This window comes from Amphiprion ocellaris, chromosome 9 (genome assembly GCF_022539595.1).
Source record: "Amphiprion ocellaris isolate individual 3 ecotype Okinawa chromosome 9, ASM2253959v1, whole genome shotgun sequence".
Classification (NCBI taxonomy): domain Eukaryota; kingdom Metazoa; phylum Chordata; class Actinopteri; family Pomacentridae; genus Amphiprion; species Amphiprion ocellaris.
Window position 1 is genome coordinate 30,038,615 of NC_072774.1, and position 16,514 is coordinate 30,055,128.

At 40.2% G+C, this 16,514-nt stretch overlaps 1 protein-coding gene across 1 annotated transcript in view; it reads left to right on the top strand.

Annotated features, from left to right (window-relative positions):
- Positions 1-16,514, top strand: part of bckdhb (branched chain keto acid dehydrogenase E1 subunit beta) — a 92,520-nt gene that overhangs the window by 53,892 nt on the left and 22,114 nt on the right. The window lies entirely within an intron of this gene.

Here is a 16,514-nt window from a genome sequence, read left to right on the forward strand (position 1 = left end):
TTTTGGAAGCAAAGAAAAATGCTAACGATGATCATGGGAACATTTAATTTGATGAGTCTTCTGCTGAAGTCGAACATATTTTGCAAATTAATTTTACAACTTGTTAAGATATTTTGTTGTATTCATTTCATTTTTCGACCAGCTGCTCATCCTGTTACTCTGTTGGGAAAATCTAAAAAACAGTTCAGTTATAGCAGCACTTTAATTTAAAGATGTAAAATTATGGAAAAAGTCATAGAATTTTATGCCGTGGCTGTAGTTCACAACTGCTGGGAACTTTTAAGACATTTCCATTTTACTAGTGCCTCAATAATAAAAGTATCTGTTCTTGTTAAATGTCTTGTAAATCTTTTAGATTTTGATATGGAGAGTTGTGGAATTAATGAAGATCACTGTTGGAACACTGCCCTCTTCAACTGCACGTGTTTCTCAGATATCCTGAATCACAGATAAACTATTATAGAAAAGGACAAAAACAGCCAGTCTTGCCACTCTCACAGCTAGTGTGTGTGTAGTGATATTTTAGTTGGACTATGAATATAAAGTTTGAGGTCAGGAAGTCATTATAGAGCCTGTTAGGATAGACACTCTACTATTGAAAGTCATGATCTCAGAATGATGCCAAAATCAACAGGTTTCATCCTTTTTGAATTATGATCATTTCCAACAGACTTTGAGCTAAATCAGACATGCATTACTTGTGAACCTGGTTCAGAATTTAGACTCGATCAAATCTGTTGGGAAATAATAAAATCTGTAATCTGCATAATAAACTTATTTACCACATATAAACAGAAATTTAGGCCAGAGTTTTTAGAGTTCATCGTTCGAGCCGTGAACTCTGATGCCAGTTCAACATAGCTAGGCTTTCTTTGTATTAGCCGGCTCAACAAATTCTAAAACCCCAATCAGAGATAATGGCATCACAACAGTAGATATCAGCTTTCTTTGTTACCCCAGGTGTTCTTCTCCAGGCTGTGTGCATGCCCTCATAAGTATCTGACTTTTCTTCTGCACAAAATGAAAACAAGTATAGCAGCAAAAGACAACATTTGCTGAAAATGATGTGTAATCGATGTGTTATTTTACCACTTAGTGTCCTCTTAATAATGCAGCCTGTTACTACCCCACCAGGGAACGTAGCGGAGTTATGTGATGATCTGCGTTGGTTTGTCTGTCTGTTAGCCTGTTAGCCTGTTAGCAACATTACTCAAAAACAGACCAACAGATTTAGATGAAATTTTCAGGGAAGCTCAGAAATGACACAAGGACCAAGTGATTAGATTTTGGCAGTGATGTGGCTTATAGTCTGGATCCACAGATTTGTTAAAGATTTCTGTATCATTGTGATCCTACTACAAATCCACTGCTGAGGACCACAAAGTGATTAAAGATTTCATCCGTCGGAAATGATACGACTGAGCAGCCTTGACGGAGTACTGCGCTCTCTGAAGGCTTTTCTTGTTTTTAATGTGGCAGCTGCATGTTAGAACTCTTAAACTTTAAAGTTTATGCATTAAGACACGGTATCCATGATACTCTGGAAATCACTTCAGTTTCTGGCAAAATCAGAGTGAAATCAATATTAGTGATTGAAGGTTGTCTGTGATAAATACCAATAGACTAATGAAGTTTCTAATCAGTGTTCTATCAGCTGCAACATTTATGCAAATTCTCTTCATTCATTGGGTTTACTGAAGTATGGCTCAACAGGTTTGCAGATGTAACGCATATCTTCAGCTGACAATCTGTCATAGAGATTATGTTCAGGAGAAGAAATGGTGAAAGGTTTGGCGCTTCTTACAGCCAATTTAAATCCCAAACTCTAAACAGAACCTCCTCCAGAGCGGGTTAGCTGTTCAGCATCAGTTACCATGGTGATCTAGCAGGCTAAAAGAGAGGCACCTTTGTGACTCTGACTTTATACCCGGTATACCTCGCTGACCCTTTAATTTTGCTTCATAGTACAGCCATCTGAGGTTCACTAATACCCCCAACCAAAACATAACAATCACACACAGATTTTGTTGACAGTTTCACTTGAATGTGCTTAAAAACTGAGCTAAAAGCCAAAAAGTACGACGACTAACAATATTTGCATCTGTCAGTCATTTTCTCGAATAATCAGTTAGGGTTCACCCTGACATCCTCAAATGTGCTGTTTTCTCCACATCCCAGAGATATTCAGCGTATTGCTGTAGAGAAAAATGAAAAATATTTTTAAAAATCCCAGAAATGTTTTTAAAAGATTCAATCAGAGAATTCTGACTTTTTCATTTTATAAATAGCTAAAATCAATTTTAAGGGAAAGCTGTCAAAACAGTTGCCGATTAATTTAATGGTCAAAAACTCACAGCTTCTACTGACACTTTTAGTTTATGTGGAGTCACTTCATTCCCTGTTAATATGGTACTGACATTTTCTTCCATCCTTGTATGCACTGACTGCATGAAAAATAGAATGTGCTTTTTAGTGAGACGGTAAAAGGGCTTTTTTATTCCTTATTGTTGTATTTTTTCTGTGTGCTGTTTAATTCACCACATGCTCTTTACAGAAGCAGGCATGCTCTGATGTGCCACCCACTGCTCGCCCTCACTGTGTACAGTACCTGCCGTATGGTCATTTCCTCCTGCAGCTTCAGCCTGTGGGGAAAGAATAACCGTCCTGCTAATGAAACCTGTGCAGCAGAAGCATAAGATGGACCAGATGGCCCCGTGCCTCAAGGTCTTTGCTTTTAATTTGCATCTTAAATGCTAAACTCAACCCATCAGTGGAGTTTAGGAGAAAGGTGAGATCGACTTCAAAGTGCGACTAATAAATGAACTGAGTGCTGTTCTCCCCGTGGCACTGACTGAGCTTTTTACAGGACGGAGAATATAACGCAAATGTCCTGTTGGGATGCATGCATTCAAATCTGCACACTAGAGAACGTTCCATGGTTTCAACAGCCATCTGGAAAGTCTTCCCAACATTACTCAGTTTGCAGGTTTGGCTATTTCTTTGTGTTATTTGGAAATGTGTTTTTTTGGGTCTACAGATCAGGATGTGTGCAGCAGTGAGCTCCACTTGTTTTTTGGAGCAACTGCTTCCAATATGTCACATTGTAAATAGTTTGTGAAAGCGATGGGAACGGCTTTGTGTGCTGTACAAGAACCCTCATCACTGATGTTTTCTGGGTTTCCAAGAAATACACCATGCTGCTAAATTAAACCAGTCGGCAGCTTGTACGTCAGATTGCAAAGAACAAATACATTTGTAATGGCTGTGTTAGAACTGAACTGTTGTATTTCATGGTTAAAATGATCAGAGCTCATCACCATCTGAATGTTCAAAGGAGGGCACATTTAAATGCCTCTCTGGATTGGCTCAAAGCTGGAATGCCATGGATCCATGCCTCTGCACTAAACGCTCCCTCCTTGGTTCTCATAATCACAGAGATATGCTGGACTCCCCACTGCTTTACCACTGTGACACCTATCATAGCATTTTGCAGCATCTGTCATTCCAGCAAAACTGAGCAAAGATTCTGACCAGATACAAAAAAAAAACCCAAAAAACAAACAGAAACATTTCCACTAATCAGCAAGTATCTGTGAAATCCTTGTGTAGTTTCAGATAGGATTCTCAGCGTGCTCCACCACAAACCCTGGTGAAAATGTAAAGAGAAAATCACGTATGTCATTTTGGTCTGGGTGAAAGCAGGGCCTTTAACCATGGCGGTGAGGCTGCCCCTCCTTTGGGCGGGGTGGAGAGATGACCTCTGCTTGGTAGGAAGGCCATAATAGCATCTGTGCTCTGACAGTGTGTCATTACACACTATATTTACATGAAACGCACAAACCAGGGGTGGTAGGTCACGTTGTGAAGCTACAGGGGGTGAAGATGCTCTGATGCATGTCGAACCATACAACCAGAGATTACTGGAGGTTATAGAATGGCTCAGCCTGTAATGTGGCCTGTTGTGCATTCTAAGGGTTGCTGAGGCATGTTTTACAGCATCATTATACATCCACGGGCTGCTGCGATTATATTTATTCAACATCCATTGGCTATTTTGTTTTGACAGGCATAGTTTGTCCTGTGGTTGAAGGAGAACGTGGTAAAATAAATTCTGTGTGGTGGACTCATTTCAGCGTAGCATCACTGAGGGTTGTTTGCTCTTTTCTTACATCGTTGTGTAAATTAAATTAAGAACTCATTCCTGAGAAACATGCTCATTTCCACTGATAAGAAAAACATTACTGGTTCTATTAAAAACAACAAATGAGCAGTAAACCTGCCGTGACAGAACATGACTGCTCTAATGACTGCTGCTAATGCGTGTGTCAGTCAAGTCAGTGTCAAAGAATTAGATCATGACATGTTTTTATCTATTAATGCCATATTCCTAATGTCAAAGAAAAATTAACAACACATCTTTCCTTCATAACATCTTATGCCAACATAACGACATCAGCACCTCATGTTATGTAAACTACCAGTCAGCAGTTTGGACACACCTTCTCATTTAATGGTTTTTCTTTATTTTCATGACTATTTACATTGTAGATTCTCACTGAAGGCATCAAAACTATGAATGAACACAGATGGAATTATGTAGTAAACAAAAAAGTGTGAAACAAGTCAAAAAATGTTTTATATTTTCGGTTCTTCCAAACAGCTACCCTTTGCTTTGATTACTGTTTTGTACACTTGCATTCTCTGGATGAGCTTCATGAAGTAGTCAGTTTACTGCTGGAATATTTATTAGTTTACACATCTTGTGTTGACGTACTAGAAGGAGGTTTGTAGTTTATTTGTCAGCACTAACATGGTGTTAATAAATAGTGTCTATGCAAATGTAAATATGTTGTCACCTGAGTTCTACAGGTCTCAGGTACATTTGGACACATATATACAGTATGTATATACCTTACACTGGCTGGTGGTGAAGCGAGATCAGATTTGTACAAAAAAGATCATAGATCATGATTATTCTATAAAGAGTCACTCATCAGAATACATTTTTCTATAATTATCAGGTATTTGGGTGTCCTTGATTTTTGTACACAGACTCTCAAAAGCCAAAGAGCTAAAGTGAATAAAGAAACTGTGATTGTTTTTTTTTACTTTTGCACGGAAGTTGTAACTCTTGTAAATCTTCCCAGCCCTAAAACAAAGTCCTTCTTTTCTTTTGTTAATATTCAGCAGCTGTCTGGTAACTTCAATGTATTCTTAAAGGTAAATTGAGGAAAAAGGTGCATATCAATGAAAGCCAAGTCTGATCATGCAGTAAATACATCCCAAAATCCATAGAATTCATGCTGGTTTTTAAGAAAGGCGTTGTGAACAGAAACTTAAAGTTGCTTCCAAACGTTTGGCCTGAGTGTGTATATAAAACATGAGAGAGAGAGAGAGATAGTAGTGTAGGAGGAGTGACATTTTTTGTAATCTCATCCCTTTTAACTCTCATTTGCCAGTGCATGGACTTTACTATGGAAATAAAAATCTAAGTTGATACATTGGCATCACTCCTGGTCAAGTTCTAAATATGTAATTTTGATATAGAAGGTGCGTTTATAGGGGTTTAATTAACAACTGGAGAGGGACGGTATCAATATATGATAATAATACGTATACATAAAAGTCATGTTTAACCACATACTCACTATATCAGCTATACTGCCAACTTTAATGACTGCTAAACAAGCAAGCTAGCTGGCAAATAAAAGTTTCATCTATTCGCAGTCTCAACATTTCATCCCTTCCAGTTCCTTTACCTCTGGATTAGAGAATGGTCTTCATCTAAGGAACCAGCCAGCCAGAGTGAGGAGCAGGAACATGACGGATAACATCAAGATCAAAAGTGTTGCCTTTAATTAGCCAGTCCCATACTGGCATTTTTTCACACATCCCCTCTTGTGTATGTTTCTTTTTTAGGTGGATAAAGGTAGAGGGAGCTAATATGGAATTATGGTTGAACTATTCTTCTCTTTTATTCTCGTCTCAGTCAGGCTCATTAATGAGCGGCTAGGTGCAGCTAGCAAAGGGAGATAATTGGGGATGAGTGACATGTATGGGGGAATGTGTGTATTTTAGTTTCTTCTTATGTAACTTACCTTAATTTAATTATTATGTCATGTATTATGTATTTTTAATAGCGTGTGTTCTTTTTTATTGTGTTGCAGTGCAGCTCAGTTTCTTGCCTTGTCTAAGACAAATTTCTCCCACGGGGGACAATCAAGTAAACTTGACTTGACTTATAATTATGTTTTTTGGCAGACATATGTTGCAGTAGACTGTAGTTCTGCACAACTGGGCCTCCCAAGGATCAAGAATCAACCATTTGGTAGTGCTGTTTGAGTTTTCAGATCACCATAAGGCACAACAAAATGTTCTGTCTTTACTTGTATGACCCAGCACTTAATTTTAAAACAATCCTTTCACTATTTCAGAGAGTGTTGTGGCTAACGTATCTGGGTTTCCATCTGTCCCTCTGCAGTTCAGATCTGGACATGATCACTGACCTCAGGCACTCATGGATCACAGTTAGGACACAATAATGCAAAACTCAATGTGTATTTTGTTATGAGGGGCTATGATGCTAAGGCTTTGCTGGACTTTAATAAAGACACATTGGGTTCAGTTACTGCATTGTCTTCAATTCTACATGTGTTTTATAGAAAAGAAAATGAGCTGTTACAAATTCTACCCTTAAGGTCAGAACTGAAACCTCTAAACCTCCACAGAAACTACCATGTTGAGTAATCAGAGCCTTTAATTTATTGCCTATAAAAGTGCTGCTATTATACGATGTGCGTATTTGCCTTTAAAAACAGGCTCCAGTGTTTGCCCACTAACATCACAAGGCGCCGATGGAGAACACCGGCTGGTTTTGTTCCGTTTGTCCAAAGCTTCATTACCCCTTCAAACATTTACCTGCGAGCACTCTGCTTTCACGAGTTCACACACACATAAAGCATGCACTGTACATTAGTGCACTGATGCCATAAGGCCCAATGAGTGGACTGCATGACGTATACTGTTTGGGTTTCCAAGCTGTGGTCCACTGCCTCTTTAAAACCAAACAGAGCACTCACAACACAAAACACATGTACATCTGCCTCTCTGACACTCAGACCTGATCCTCTCACACAAATGAGCTGGATGTTATGAATTTCTCTTTCTTAAAGAAAAAAGGGTCAAATGAGGGTTGGTTTTAATTCTGGCTGTTGAGTTTGGTGAATGGTTGCTATGGCGAGAGGACGGGGGAGAGACAAAACACTCTTGGTCCATCAGAGGTAATTTTGCTTGGCTGTTGGCTTGACGGAGTGTTTTATGTACCAATGACATCCTGTTAGACACAGAGGGTCCTTCAATCTCATCTGACGTAAGCGCCGCTAATTTGTGTGGCAGCGAAATAATTTCCAGCCCTAATTGACGGAGCGTTGCATGTCAGGCTCACACGCTTACGCCGTTCACAGCAAACAGGAACGCTGTTTTTAAACCGTTCCCCGAGCAGCATTTCTGCTCTGCAGCGTGGTGAGAAAAACACATTATTGTCTGTGAAAGCTGATACAACACAAATGTGTACCATCTGCCCAGGTCTGTCTGTTGAGGGAACACAGTGTTTGTAAAGCTCCAGCTTGAAGTTGACTTTAACAGACCCCAAAGGCTTTTGGAGAAGGAAACATTATGCTTACTGGTGCGATTATGTCATCATAGCTTTTGGCTGCAGTGGAAACAGACTCAGGTCTTTGTTTGGACTGCATTCTTTAGAACAGATAACTCAAACCTAGATAGATGAGTTGCTGCTGGTGTACCTGCACAGGAAACAGCTTCTCTCTGAGTTTGTGGAGAATAAAGTGTCACTACAAGAGAGATGAAGAACACTTTCAACAAGAAAGTTGTGTTTGCCTGTCACATCCACTAGCAGATGACTAATGGGGTCAGTATGCTTGAAACAAAGTGCTTGCTGGCCTCGGAGAAAATCACTCAGGAATTAGCATCCTATAAAGTTGTTTTTTTTTCTGAGATCAAACATCTGACAAGCATGATCACTTAATGCAGCAACTGGCCATGTGAGAGGTGAGACAGTGAGCAGGGGCTGAACTTCTCTCTCAAGCCGTCTCTTTTTTAACCTTCATTACTGCATTATTAGTCTCTACACAGAAAGTGTGGTGAGACCTCCATCTGAGGCGTTCAGGTACAGTGTTGAGCGTAGTTCACCTGTGTTTTGGAAAGTAGTCAAAGCTTCGTCTTTCCCAAGGAGAACTGAGGGCCTTATATGACTCTTTTCTGAATGCGTGCATCTATTGTTGACAGTGATCTGGTTCCTCTCTACGACCCTTTTCAACTTTTCACCGCAGCCCTTTGCCCTCACACTTTAACATGACTTGTTTCAAGCACACTCTGGTCTTCACTCGGGATAAGAGGTTTTCACACAGTTCACAGTCTGCTCTGCATTTTCCACTCAGCGTGGCAAAGCTTTTATCACTTACAGAAGTAGGAATGGTGTCTAATATAACTATAACTAATATATTTTCAGCTGTCACTGAGATCAATCATTTTCAGTCTGTCTCTAAATAACTACAATAATAATAACTTTATGATGACCTGTCCAGGTGTCCCCTGCCTTCGCCCCAAGTCAGCTGGGATAGACTCCAGCCCCGCAGCCCTAATGAGGATCAAGCGGTCTATAGATGATGGATGGAATAATAACTTGATTTATTTAGCGCCCTAAAGAACAGCGTTCACAAGGTGCTTTGACAGTCAAAACATGCAAACACAGAGACAATCAAGCAAGACATAAAGAGACAAGGCAGAGCAGTCAGATAAATCCATCCATCATCTATACACCACTTAATCCTCATCAGGGTCATGGGGGGTGGAGTCTATCCCAGCTGACTGAGGGTGAAGGCAGGAGACACCTGGACAGGTAACAGTCTATCACAGGGCTACACATAGAGGCAAACAATCACACTCACATTCACACCTACAGACAATTTAGAATCACCAATTAACCTCAGCATGTTTCTGGACTGTGGGAGGAAGCTGGAGAACCTGGAGAAAACCCACACATGTACAGGAGAACATGCAAACTCCATGCAGAAAGATCCTGGGAAGGCTGGAACACGAACCGCGGATCTTCTAGCTGCAAGGCAACAGTGCTCACCACCAAGCCACTGTGCAGCCAGTCACATAAATAAAATAGTAAAAATGACTATAATAAATTAAATGAATAATTAGCTAGATTAGGACGCAAATCAAACAAGGGAACTAGGCAGTTTAAAAATTAAAGAATAACATTGAAGATTAAAAGTTAGAAATAAAAAATCAAAAATTAAAGAATTAAAGACTCTTTTATTAAATAGAGCTGCCAGGAGAAATTATTTACAAACTTAGCAGAATACACAGGTTTACTTTACAATTTCTTATCACACCTTTGATAGCAAAGAACAATGTACAGAGCATTCAGTTAGTGTTAGCAGGCTTCTACCTTATAGCTATTTTAGCCATGTCAGTCAAGGATTTACTCTGAGGTTAATAAAGTCTTATCTTATCTTATCTTATCTTATCTTATCTTATCTTATCTTATCTTATCTTATCTTATCTTATCTTATCTTATCTTATCTTATCTTATCTTATCTTATCTTATCTTATCTTATCTTATCTTATCTTATCTTATCTTATCACCTATGGCAAGTAGGCAGCAGCACATAATTCAGGTTTCTAATTTGAGCAAAAGCTAAAGTTGAAGTTTTTACTGCACATTATTGAGCAGTCTGTGTTTTTATAATTCAACAGGACCAACAGATGACATGTTAAATATTACTAATCACATCCCACCATTTTTTAAGATAACCATGTGCATAATAGTTTAGAAAATTGCATATGGAAATTAGTAAGTCAGCAGGCTCTCTATTACAATTTCAACAAATGTCAACATTTTATATTTTGCTTTGCTTATCTCTATTTTAAGTTGCAGATACAGTGGGTATGGAAAGTATTCAGACCCCTTTAAATTTTTCACTCTTTGTTTCATTGCAGCCATTTGCTAAAATCAAAAAAGTTCATTTTATTTCTCATTAATGTACACTCAGCACCCTATCTTGACAGAAAAAAACAGAAATGTAGAAATTTTTGCAAATTTATTAAAAAAGAAAAACTGAAATATCACACGGTCATAAGTATTCAGACCCTTTACTGTGACACTCATATTTAACTCACCTGCGGTCCATTTCTTCTGATCCTCCTTGAGATGGTTCTACTTCTTCATTGGAGTCCAGCTGTGTTTAATTAAACTGATTGGACTTGATTAGGAAAGGCACACACCTGTCTATGTAAGACCTTACAGCTCACAGTGCATGTCAGAGCAAATGAGAATCATGAGGTCGAAGGAACTGCCCAAGGAGCTCAGAGACAGCATTGTGGCAAGGCACAGATCTGGCCAAGGTTACAAAAGAATTTCTTCAGCACTCAAGAGCACAGTGGCCTCCATAATCCTTAAATGGAAGAAGTTTGGGACGACCAGAACTCTTCCTAGACCTGGCCGTCCAGCCAAACTGAGCAATCGTGGGAGAAGAGCCTTGGTGAGAGAGGTAAAGAAGAACCCAAAGATCACCGTGGCTGAGCTCCAGAGATGCAGCAGGGAGATGGGAGAAAGTTCCACAAAGTCAACTATCACTGCAGCCCTCCACCAGTCGGGCCTTTATGGCAGAGTGGCCCGACGGAAGCCTCTTCTCAGTGCAAGACATATGAAAGCCCGCATAGAGTTTGCCAAAAAACACATGAAGGACTCCCAGAATATGAGAAATAAGATTCTCTGGTCTGATGAGACCAAGATTGAACTTTTTGGCGTTAATTCTAAGCGGTATGTGTGGAGAAAACCAGGCACTGCTCATCACCTGCCCAATACCATCCCAACAGTGAAACATGGTGGTGGCAGCATCATGCTATGGGAGTGTTTTTCAGCTGCAGGGACAGGACGACTGGTTGCAATTGAAGGAAAGATGAATGCGGTCAAGTACAGAGATATCCTGGAAGAAAACCTCTTCCAGAGTGCTCTGGACCTCAGACTGGGCCGAAGGTTCACCTTCCAACAAGACAATGACCCTAAGCACACAGCTAAAATAACAAAGGAGTGGCTTCGGAACAACTCTGTGACCATTCTTGACTGGCCCAGCCAGAGCCCTGACCTAAACCCAAATGAGCATCTCTGGAGAGATCTGAAAATGGCTGTCCACCAACGTTCACCATCCAACCTGACAGAACTGGAGAGGATCTGCAAGGAAGAATGGCAGAGGATCCCCAAATCCAGGTATGAAAAAGTTGTTGCATCATTCCCAAGAAGACTCATGGCTGTACTAGCTCAAAAGGGTGCTTCTACTCAATACTGAGCAAAGGGTCTGAATACTTATGACCGTGTGATATTTCAGTTTTTCTTTTTTAATAAATTTGCAAAAATTTCTACATTTCTGTTTTTTCTGTCAAGATAGGGTGCTGAGTGTACATTAATGAGAAATAAAATGAACTTTTTTGATTTTAGCAAAGGGCTGCAATGAAACAATGAGTGAAAAATTTAAAGGGGTCTGAATACTTTCCGTACCCACTGTACACTTCATGTAAATTAATTAAATGCATTTGGTTTTGGTTGGCCTGCACAGAGCCTTGGTGGTGAGCACCATCGCTAGAAGATCCCCGGCTGCAAGATGCTATATTGGGGGCATGCATGTTCCACTAAAACTATTCTCCTCATCACTGTTTTGCAGAGGCACTGTTGCTGCATGCTGGACTTAGCACAGCCCAAGACATTTTTGATATAGTGAAATACAAACAGGTCAGAGCATTTTGTTTTCAAACCCTGACAGCAGAAATAGGCCTATATGATGTAAGATACTATCACTGGACTGAGTCTGAATATTTCAAATTCTACTCATACAGCAGTGGCTCTAAATATGCCATCTGCACTACTTATTACTTCTCAGCAGTTGGTCTGGAGAAATTTCAAGATAGGTAAAAAACTATGTAAAAAAAAAAAAAAAAAGTATATGTGTCCATCAAGTTCATCCACTGTGCTTTATCTCCATCCAACACTTTGATGTCCATCTTCACTGAAAATCCCACCAAGAATGATGCTCATCACAAAACAATGGTCTGATTTCAGCTGCCTGTTAATGATTTAAGGAAAAGCTGCATCTTTCTGCATTCCAGAAGATAAATGTGTACCATCTGCCCAAATCTGACGTTTAAAGGAACACAGTGTTTGTAGAAGTCCAACTTTAACAGTCCCCAAAGGCAACATCATGGTTATTGGAGAGATTATCTTCTCATTGTTTTGGCTGCAGCAGAAACAGATTTGGGTCTTTATGTGGACTGTGTTCTTTAGGACAGATAATTCAAACCTTGAAAGATGAGTTGTCAGAATGCTGCTTATGTACTGGACCATCAGGAAACATGCAGAGTCTGACTGTTTGCTTGTTAAAAGCTGCTTCTTAAAGTGAGGTTGTTTGAAATACTTAACCACAGTCAGTGAAGTGTTTCCAGTAAAAAGTGGTCGGGATGCTCTTAGTTTGGAGAATGAAGGGGAACTGAAGCCATTATATTACTCTCTTTAACACCACCAATCTCCTGTAACAGTAGCAGTAAGTTCACCTGACAGAACTCAGGAGCTGCTGGTCTCCTGCTGCCTCAGTCAGTTGTTATTGTGGATGTTTTAATGGGATAGTACAGATCCCCAGTTCCAGGCATGGCCGGTGTGGACAGCTGTTCCTATCACAATCAAAGCTATCTGTTCCGTCAATCGCACATGAAGCAGATATCTAAAAAACACCTTTGGTCTAGACGGGGCCCAATTCTTCTACTTCTGGTAGATACAAATAATAACAAGGAAGTCTTTCACCGAAGCCTTTTGCCCTCATACGTTCAGATGGCATGTTTCAGGCACACTGTGGCCCTAACTCAGGATAACAGGTCTGGTTTAGGTTCAGAGTCTCACACAGGACGAAGTCTGCTTTACATTTTCCACTCAGTATGGGATAAGTTTTGAGAAGGAGTGTTGTCTAATGTAACATCTTAGAATGCCATTTCACAAAAATTAACATCTTCCGGTTAGTCTCCAAATAGGGCTGCCATGGCAATTTGCTCCAAAACAATCCAGTTCTGGCTTGGAAAAGTATCTAGGTTTACTTCAGTCTAAATTTCTTATCAAACCTTTTTGGAGCAAAGAGTAATGTACAGAATATTCATTAGAAGGCATCGTGTTATCATTTTACTTTTCATTTCTTCTGCCACTAGTGGCGGATGAAGGGCAGCATATCATTTGTCCAAAATGTGACCATCTTTTTCTTTTTTCTTCTTTTTTATTATTGTTATATAATCAGCATAATAACTTTGGAAGAGAAATTCTCAGAAAGTCGCTTTCTGCTATTGTCAGCATTTGGTATTTTGTGCTACTCACCTCTTTTTCAAATCGAGTGTGTTCATTTGGTGTCCACTAAAAAGCACTTCTGCCTCCTCCCAACACAAAGAGATTTCAGATGCAACAAACACTATATAGTGCAGATGTTTCACAGATATTGAAAATTAAACTTAAATAGGCTGAAAGATTCTAATTCCACAAACAGACACCAAGTGAGATCCATAGAGTGAAGTATTTCTACCTTGTTGCCTGAGCCATCACACTGATTTGCAAAATCTAGTTCTTGCATGAGCTGCACAGTGTCTTGGTGGTTAGCGCTGTCGCCTCACAGCTATAAGATCCCCGGTTCGTGTCCCGGCCTTCCTGAGATCTTTCTGCATGGAGTCTCCATGTTCTCCTGTACATGTGTGTGTTTTCTCCAGGTTCTCCAGCTTCCTCCCACAGTCCAAAAACATGCTGAGGTTAATTAGTGATTCTAAATTGTCTATAGGTGTGAATGTGAGTGTGACTGTTTGTCTCTATATGTAGTCCTGTGATAGACTGTTACCTGTCCAGGTGTCCCCTGTCTTCACCCTCAGTCATCTGGGATAGATTCCACCCCCCCATGACCCTGATGAGGATTAAGTGGTGTATAGATGATGGATGGATGGATAGTTCTTGCATTTTTTAAGATGTCCATGATTATTGTTGACAGAAAAGTTAAACACTGCACTGACAGTTGATAGCATCTTCGTGTTACTTTAAGCTTGTTCATATCAGAGTCTCAGTCCTGCTCAGTTCCTCAGTTGCTGCTGCACAGAGCCAAAGTCTGAATTTTTCAAATTCTACAAATCGTGGCTGTAAATCTTAAACTATCTCAAGCACGTTTTTCTTTCCATTCCGCTGGCGACTTCCTCTGTTTTTAATGGACATGTGATGGTTCCACCAGGACCTACAGCACAGACGTTTACTCCATTTCACCTTCAGCTATCAAAACTGGTTTCTGCTTAGCTTTCACTGGATGTTAGAGAGTCTGTGAGCGAAGGATTGCCAGGTTTTATCTTATCTTTAATTCTGTGTATATAGTTCAGTTTTTCTGCTATGTGCGGTCACCTAGTGCTGACTGTGCAGCTGCTGGTCTGAGGATATTTCCACGTAAAAGAGTGTCAAACAACCGTATCTGTGAAGCTTCATCTCCGTCCAGCACTTTGATGTCCATATGCGCTGAACTTTCCACCAAGAACGACAAGTATAAACCACTTGTATCTCATAATGCTCATAATAAGCAGATAAAGTGTTTCCTGTGGGACGCTGATTCATATCAGAGTGTGTAGCTAATTAGCTCAGACACTATCTAAAACAGTGGAAGAGGTTGGGTCCAGATTCTACTAGTGTTCAAAGCATCCGTCTTATTTTACATGATCTCTTCTAATAGTAGCTCCAAACAGCAGAGCTCTGAATATCTGTATTTTTAATAGGAGCATTTTTATGAGAGAATTTAATCCAGTAACAGTTATAATATTAGTTTTCTGTAGCTGACAATGGCAACATTACCAAACTATAAAAACAGCTTGATATCAACACGGCTGGTTAGCCTTCACGCCAAGCTCCTAAATCTGCTGTAATGCTTTTACCTTTCTGCTGGTGACATATTTCCACAGTTTGAACATGCCAACCTTTGCGTCAAGCTCATAAATATGCATCTGTGCTTTCAAGTTTCTGCTGGTCGCATGTTTCCACAGCTCGAACATGCCAGTCGGGGCTTGTGGCATGGCTTCCATTCTTCTGCCGTTGACGCACTCTCACTTTTTAAAAAGCACTTGTAGACACAGAGCACTTAATCCGCTCTCAGTTCCCAGATGTGCCGTTGAGCAGCGGTGCTGAAGGATCTCAAGGAACGCGTATTTTGCAGGGAGGGAATAGAGGAGTCAGTTGAGGTCAGCGAGGGGGAAACGTGTGAGCACTAAAACATTTCACCTTCCTGGAGGGTGAGTCAGAGCTCTTCTATCTGAGCCGGGAGGGAGGCAGGAGTGCGGGGGGGAGATGGTTAAAGTGATGGCAATCGACAGACCCGTGACAACTGCTGAGATTGCACTGGAGGGGTAAATTAGATTATTACCCTTCCCTTCTGTTGCTAGTCTGAGACAAAGATGTGAACAAGATTGTGTTGGGAATAACAGCGTAGACCAGCTGACTAACTGACATGTCAGAATCACTGATGTATGTTTGGGAGCAGCAGAGACTAAGTATAGATATATTTTATATGTATATATATCAGCTGTTTGGGGAAGAAGACAACTCAGTATTTGCAGAGATATTGTAGGAATTTGAAGCATGCACAGGGTTGAGAGTTTCACTTCAGTAATGTGTCAGTTGCACAAAACGTCAGACTCCAACAGACTTTGGTATGCTCCCGCTAAGAATGTCGATGACGCAGCGCCAGCTTTCCTCAGATGCAAGTCATGAATTTGGACCTGCCACTGGTTTGCAAGGATACGTCCAATCTAAAGGAATTTCATAGACGGTTTCCTTCATAATTTAGCCACGTGTGTAATATTTTATATGACGCTGTAGCATCAGATTCCTGCTTTTCATCACAGAATGTGACACACACAAGAATAATAGAACTCTTCAAGACATATATTTTAATTTGCAAGCCAGTTAGATGAAGAGGCCTTAAAAGCTGCACTAATCATAATTGTATTTTAAATTCCCTCTCCAGTCAATGAATAAACCCCTGAACACTCATCTCCAAATATCAGTTACATATTTAGAGGTTTTTTTTCATGTAAATAACCCTTTCTTGTATTAAAATGGCTGTGATGTAACTCTACATGGTTGCTTCCTCCAGAATTTGCAAATCTATGAAGTCGCTGCCTCTTTCTCCATGCACCCCTTTGCCAGCAGCTCGAGCACACCAGCTCACCTACATCTCTCCTCAACAATGTGCAGCTGCTCGCAAGCTGTGATATTGGAGTAATTCAGCCATATACATGTTCGAAGCAAAACTGATTCTAAATAAGCTTCATCCTGCAAGACCCAGCTGCTTGAATCCTCGTTTTTGAGACTGTTGTCGGTACACTGCAGTTTCAAGGAGGAAATGTTCAAACATGGTTTTTAAAAGTCTGCCAGTATA